Genomic DNA, 7,860 nt, shown 5'->3' with positions numbered 1-7,860 from the left:
GATTCCCTAATGACTTATGATGTCGAGGATCTTTTCATTGCTTATTTGTCTTCTGTATACATTCTTGGTGATGTGTTTCTGTTCAGGTCTTTTGCCCATTTTTTAATCAGATTGTTTTCTTACTGTTGAGTTTAGTTTTATTATTTTTAATTTTTTTTAAAGACGAGGTTTCACCATGTTGGTTGGGCTGGTCTTGAACTCCTGACCTCAGGTGATCCACCCACCTTGGCCTCCAAAGTGCTTGGATTACAGGCGTGAGCCACCACGCCCGGCCTCTTACTGTTGAGTTTTAAGAGTTTTTAAAATTTTTATTAGTGACCAGAAATTATTACAAACTTTATTATTAAATGACACACAATTATAGCTACTTTTCTTTTATTTCAATTGGTTTTTGGGAAACGGGTGATGTCTGGTTACATGAATAAGTTCTTTAGTGGTGATTTCTGAGATCTTGGTGCAATTATCACCAAATCATGAGCAGTGTATGAGCAGTGTACACTGTACCCAATGTGTTATTCCTCACGCCCCCTCACCCCTTCCCCTGAGTCCCCAGAGACATTGTATCATTCTTTTCTTTTTCTTTTTTTTTTTTTTTGAGACCGAGTCTCATTTTGTCATCCAGGCTGGAGTGCAGTGGCACGATCTTGTATCACTGCAGCCTCCGCCTCCTGATTTCAAGTGATTCTCCTGCCTCAGCCTCCCAAGTAGCTGTGATTATAGGTAAGTGCCACTGCTACTTTTAGTAGAAATGGGATTTCACCGTGTTGGCCAGGCTGGTCTCAAACTCCTGACCTCAAGTGATCTGCCCACCTCAGCCTCCGAAAGTGCTGGGATTACAGGTATGAGCCACTGCACCCAGCTGTCCATTGTATTATTCTTATGCATTTGAATCCTCATAGCTTAGCTCCCAGAGTTTTAAGAGTTCTTTGCCTTGGCGTCCCAGAGTGTTGGGATTACAGGCATGAGCCACTGCACCCAGCCAGATATGTCTTTTGCAAATATTTTTATCGGATATGTCTTTTATCAGATATGTCTTTTGCAAATATTTCCTCCTAGTCTGCGGCTTATCTTCATGAGCTTTCAGTTTTGTCTCTTCAAACCACTGTTTCATGTGACAATTTCAATTTTTAATTATTGCGTTAAAATACACATAACATAACATTTACCATCTTAACCATTTTAAGTCTACAATGGAGTGGTATGAATATATTCAAAATTTTGCAAATATATTCACAAAACTATCACCACCATCCACCTCTCTCTTTCTTATAAAACTAAAACTCACCTGGATACAATGGCTAACGCCTGTAATCCCAGCACTTTGGAAGGCTGAAGTGGGCAGATCACCTGAAGTCAGGAGTTTGACACCAGCCTGGCCAACAAGGTGAAACCCCGTCTACTAAAAATACAAAAATTAGCTGAGTGTGGTGGCACGCACCTGTAGTCCCAACTACTTGGGAGGCTGCGTCAGGAGAATCACTTGAACCCAGGGCAGGGCAGGGCAGAGGTTGCAGTGAGCCGAGATAGGGCCATTGCACTCCAGCTTGGGGGACAGATAAACAAAACAAAACAAAAAAAACTGAATCTCTGTGACAGTTTTATTTTAATTCAATCCAATATGTAAATATTTTTTATTGGATAAGACTCTCATCTGACCTTCCCTGTCCTGGGTTCAGGCAATTCTCCTGCCTCAGCCTCCTGAGTAGCTGGGATTACAGGCACGCGCCACCATGCCCAGCTAATTTTTTGTATTTTTAGTAGAGACGGGGTTTCACCGTGTTGACCAGGATGGTCTCGATCTCTTGACCTCGTGATCCACCTGCTTCGGCCTCCCAAAGTGCTGAGATTACAGGCGTGAGCCACCGTGCCCGGCATGGATAAGACTCTTTTTCCCTTTTAAAAAATAAAAATATGTTGTTATTATAAAAGCAACATGTATTTCTCATGGAAAATTTGAAAAACATAATTAGAAAAAGGAGGAAAAGCCTGAGAAAAGCTCTGGCACCAGGAAGACTAGTGGCCTTGGAAGTAGCCTGGAAGCCGCACCCTTAGCCGGGACAATTTGACAGACAATACATTAGAAGCATAAAAAAGATACTCTTTGACCCAAAAATCCTTGTTTCGAAATGTATTCCATTGAAATAGTTGGATAGGTGCCCAGAGAGTCAAATGCAAAGATGTTCTTAATTGGAAAAAAATGGCAAACAAGCTATATTTGTTTTCTCGGGCTGTCATAACAAAGCACAGCAGATCGGCTGGTTTAAACAACGGAAATTTATTTCTCACAATTCTGGAAGCTAAACGTCTGAGAGCAATGTGTCAGCAGGATCTTCACATGGTCCTTGTAAGTGTCTATGTTCAAATTTCCTCTTTTTATAAGGGTGCCAGTCATATTGGATTAAGGCCCACTGATGACCTCATTTTAACTTAATTATCTCTTTAAAACCCTATCTCCAAATGCATTCTGAGGTACTGGGGGCTAGGATATCAACATATGAATTTTGGGGGGACACAATTCAGCCAATTATGCAAACCTAATCTAAGAATTGAGAATTAGTTAAATAAATTAGGATGCAGTCATACAATAGTTCAATCATACTTTTTAGCTCATATATGAATGTCTAATATTGCCATTAAAAATGGTCTTAGGGTCAGGCACAGTGGTTCATGCCTGTAATCCTTTGTGGATATGGAAGACGTGAAAAGAAATCAGGATGTTGCTTACCAACATGCCTCCACTCTGGGAGGCTAAGGTGGGTGGATCACTTGAGGCCAAGAGTTCGAGATCAGCCTGGCCAACATGGCAAAACTCCTTCTCTACTAAAAATACAAAAATTAGCTGGGCGTGGTGGTGCATGCCTGTAATCCCAGCTACTCAGGAGGCTGAGGCAGGAGAATTGCCTGAGCCCAGAGGCAGAGGTTGCAGTGAGCCAAGATCGTGCCACTGTACTCCAGCCTAGATGACAGAGTGAGACCCTGTCTCACAAACAAGGCCTTAGGGTTATATATGACATGGAAAGAATTTCATGACGTATATTGTCAGTGAAAAGAACAGGCTACAAAATAATACGAGTAGTATGATCCTTGCCCTTTCTATATGTGAAATGTAGAGACAAATGCACAGAAAAAATGGCTAAAAAAGTTCATTATATTTTGGGGATGATATGGGTGAGTTTTCTTTGTTTATGACTATTTATTGCTTAACTGAGAATTTAAATTTTTACCACACTAAGCCTTTGACATATATGTATATGTAATAATAATTATTATTTTTTGAGACAGGGTTTCACTCTGCCACTCCAGCTGGAGGGCAGTAGTGTGATCAGGGCTCACTGTAGCTTCTACCTCCTGGGCTCAAGTGACCCTCCCCCCTCAGCCTTCCAAGTAGCTGGGACTACAGGCACATGTCACCACACCTGTAGGTGTGAGCTCAGAGCCTGATAGGGCTATTTTCAAACTCAAGGAGAAAATTTTAAAATGGAGTGGGTTCCCAAAAAGAAGTGAGAGTGACTGTGTCCAAAAAGTGGGGTGGGAGGAGACAGGGTGGTCTCAAGTTACCTGCGTTTTTCTTAGTTATTGTTTTGTCACTGGCCACCTTCATTAATCGCTGAATTGAGTCTTCCACTTAAAAAAGCATATCATCTGCAAAGATCTCTGTGATTTCCAGATTTGGAGACAGAGAGTGCCTATTTATGTCTCATTTTTTGTACAGATGAGGTTTCACCATGTTGCTCAGGCTGGTCTTGAACTCCTGGGCTCAAGCAGTGCTCCTGCCTCAGTCTCCCAAAGTGCTGGGATCATAGGCATAAGCCACTGTGCCTGGCCAGTCTTTGTAATATTTTAGAAGAACCCCTGCCCCCAGCACACGCACGCAGACAGGTACCCCAAATAAAGAAAGAAGAGGGAAAAGTCTACCCCATGCCTAAAACATGTTTTAGAAAACAATTCTCTGGTCATGTAGTTTTCCTTTAGCTATTTCTGCTTTCTGGCTGCTAAAGTGAGTTTCAGTGGGATATGAAAGCTTAATGTCCATTACTGTTTCTATTTGCCCCTATATAGTAATGTCCTGCTCATTTAATGTGCAATGAAGTGCTCAGCGTACTTTTATTCCTTTTTGGAAGCTCTTTGGAAAGGTTTTTGCTTAATCTTAAGACATTGCCAAAGCCAATGACATTATGATTGATTCATCTTTGTTTAAGACTTATGATCAGACAGACTCTGAGCTCTATTCTCCAACCTGGGGAGAAAATTTTAAAATGGAGTGGGTTCTCAAAGAGAAAGGAGGTTGACTGTTCAGGGTCCTGATCTCTGTGATTTCTAGCTTTGGAGGCAGAGGGTGCCTATTTATGACTCATTTACGAGAGAATTGACTGCAGGCATCTTTCTCCTGAAGTCTGTGATTTCTTTAGAGACTGGGCCTACCACTCCAGTTATTTTCTTCTAGGCCTGCCCTTCCTCTGCTTCTGTAGCTTGGGTAATTTATGCACAAAACAGGCAGTGTTTGAATAAAAGGACAACATCTACGTCAAGATGCAATAAAATAATTAGAGGTTACCTGTGTACATGATTCTACATGCTAAGCTTTCGCTTTGCATAATATACCAGCATGGCCATTTCAACTGTTGTTAGTGAAGTGAAATCCAGCCACTCCCCTGGTTGTTACACGGAGTGGTGACAGATTTAGCCTCACTGCCCCTGCATAAGTAGGTAGTATACAGCAATAGCAGAACTTGAAATTTTAGTCTTACAATAGAAGGGGTATCTGGTGTTAAATACCGTGTCTACACCTCTGACAAGTCTTGAGAATGCCTCTAGAACTGAGAATCCTCTGCAGAAAGGAGAGTCTAAGCTCTGGGAGTATCAGGAGATTCCCAGGAGGGGGTACTATGTATAGTGAGGGTTGAAAAAATGCTCAAGGACAAGATCCATATTTAGGGACAGAAAGTCAACAAAGAATACACAGTAGAAATGGGGCTGGGTGTGGGGGCTCACACCTGTAATCCCAGCACTTTTTGAGGCCAAGGCAGTTGGATCACCTGAGGTCAGGAGTTTGAGACCACCCTGGCCAACATGGTGAAACCCTGTCTCTACCAAAAATACAAAAATTATCCAAGCGTGGTGGTACAAGCCTGTAGTCCCAGCTACTTAGGAGGCTGAGGCAGGAAAATCACTTGAACCCAGAAGGTAGAGGTTGCAGTAAGCCGAGATCACACCACTGCACTCCAGCCTGGGCGACAGAGCAGGACTCTGTCTCAAACAAACAAACAAAAAAGAATACACAGTAGAAATGGAAGAAAAGCAAAAGGCAGGAGGAGAACTAGGATGGTGCTGAAAATGTTCCACAGAGATAAAGACAAAATTTCAAGGAAGAATGGATGGACAACAGTGATACAGATCTCAAAGAGAGGTAGAAGGAACAGGTCAGTGGGCTGTTTGTTAGGCGATCTTTGAGAACTTTAGTTGTTTGAAAAGTAAGTTAGAAAAGCCAGAAAATAAAGGTTACCTGGTTGAGTGGAATTAGTGGATGAAGAGGACTTGAGGAAGTTTGCTAGTAACATGAAGGTGGAGGGCAATGGTGAGACATATTAAAACAAAGTTAACGTTCAGAGTTTGTGTTCAGATTAGAATTTTTGCAATTGAGTCTCTTAATTAGGCAGTATTTCATCCTTTCTTTTTCTTTTTTTCATATTATATAGCACATACTTCATAGGCAACTTCTTGCCCTTGGTTTCCCAAATTAACATAAATGCTTATGTGGATATGTCCATGTTCAGAGCAAAGCAATGACGATGCACTCCAGAGTCCTAGCATTTTGTTCTGACCCAGGATCAAATTTGAGGTAATGATGATTTATATCTATTGTTCATAACACTCTTTCTTGGTGAACAGCATGGATGTTGCAATGTCTGATCTATCACATTTCTGCCAGCAAGCCTCAATTAGGAATGTTCTTCAGGTGGGTTCTTGCAGTGACCCTTACTTCTTGTAATACTTGGAAGTGGGTGGATATGTAAGAAGTGAAAAGAAATCAGGATGTTGCCTACCAGCATGCCTCTGGCAATACCATCCTGAACAGAACTCATGTTTACTCTTGTTTGATCTTTGGTCAGACCTGGATAGTATTTAGATAAGGCATTGTAAGTCTTTCTCTAGGCTGTCAGCTCCTTGAGAGTATAAGCCATGTCTTATTTGTCTTCAGAGCCTTAGGCCTGGAACAGAGCATGTCCTTAATAAATATTTGTTCTGCCGGGCACAGTGGCTCACACCTGTAATCTCAGCATTTTGGGAGGCCGAGGCAGGCAGATCACCTGAGGTCAGGAGTTTGAGACCAGCTTGGCCAACATGGTGAAACTCCGTCTCTCCAAAAATACAAAAAATTAGCCAGGTGTGGTGGCACATGCCTGTAGTCCCAGCTACTCAGGAGGCTGAGGCAGGAGAATCACTTGAACCCGGGAGGCAGAGGTTGCAGTGAGCTGAGATCATGACACTGCACTGCAGCCTGGGTGAAAAAGTGAGACTCTGTCTCAAAACAAACAAACAAACAAACAAACAAAAAACCCATAGATATTTGTTCGCATGAATTCGCAATCAACTACTTGCTCACCACTCTTATTTTATATATATCTTTCTAATCTGGGATATGATAAAATTCTATTTGTGTCATGCGGCTTGAATATTGTTCTAATATTATTCTAAAATATTAGTAATGAAAGAGACCTTAGAAATCATTTACTAGGCCGGGCACGGTGGCTCACAACTGTAATCCCAACACTTTGGGAGGCCGAGGTGGGTGGATCACCTGAGGTCAGGAGTTCAAGACCAGCCTGGCCATCATGGTGAAACCCCATCTTTAAAAGAAAAAAAAAAAAAGAAAAGAAATCATTTACTAGAAATCATTTACTATAGAGTGGTTTCATTTTGCAGATAGGAAAACTGAGGCATAAAGAGGTTAAATGACTTGTCAAAGTGGCAGAGATAGAGCCAGAAGAATCCAGGTCCTCTTGATTCCTAGTTTGCTATTAAACACCCCTAAGCCACAAAGAAGGTTGCTTCTGCTTTATTTCATACTACATTTTTTTCTTTCTCTCTTTTTGCATGCTTTTTTTTTGTCCCACTTGAACATGAGATCCACATGCAAATCAGAGAACCTGAAACTTTTGAGAAAAACGAGGACTGTTGGGTTGTGGCCCAGCACACAGGGAATAGAGGTATGAGAACTTTATCTTTCTACAAAGTTATTGGGTTTACTCAAGTTTCCTGGGCCTTAGTTGAATGTGAGAGCCTTTCCCAGATGCAGGCATTTTTTTCTGGTCAGTGGATGCATTGGAAAGGCAGGAGACCAGGCCGGACGTGGTGGCTCATGCCTGCAATCCCAGCACTTTTGGAGGCTGAGGTGGGTGGATCACAAGGTCAAGAGTTTGAGACCAGCCTGGCCAATGTGTTGAAACCCAGTCTCTACTAAAAATACAAAAATTAGCCCGGTGTGGTGGTGCACATCTGTAATCTCAAGAGCAAGACTCCGTCTCAAAAAAAAGAAGAAAGGCAGGAGACCTGAGCTGTCACCTGTCTCTGTTATCATTCCTGTGGCCTCCAGAAAGTGATGTTTCCTCCCTGGGCCTCAGTTTCCTAATGTGTAAAATATGAAACTTAGATTATATGAGTTAAAAATTTTTTCGACTCTAAAATCCTATGATTCTACCTTCTGAATTATGAAGGATTTAATTTTTTTTCTACCTTCCAAGTAAAAGCCATACTTAAGTCCCATGGAATTTGATCACCCCTCCCTTTTTGTGTGAGTGTTGACAGGCCTTCTCTGCTCTATTAGATATAATTGGAATGATTTAGTTGTCATTTCATTGG

The sequence above is a fragment of the Sapajus apella genome, unplaced genomic scaffold (assembly GCF_009761245.1).
Source record: "Sapajus apella isolate SASKATOON/1434 unplaced genomic scaffold, GSC_monkey_1.0 scaffold10, whole genome shotgun sequence".
In the NCBI taxonomy this organism is placed as follows: Eukaryota; Metazoa; Chordata; class Mammalia; order Primates; family Cebidae; genus Sapajus; species Sapajus apella.
This window is presented reverse-complemented; position numbering follows the sequence as displayed.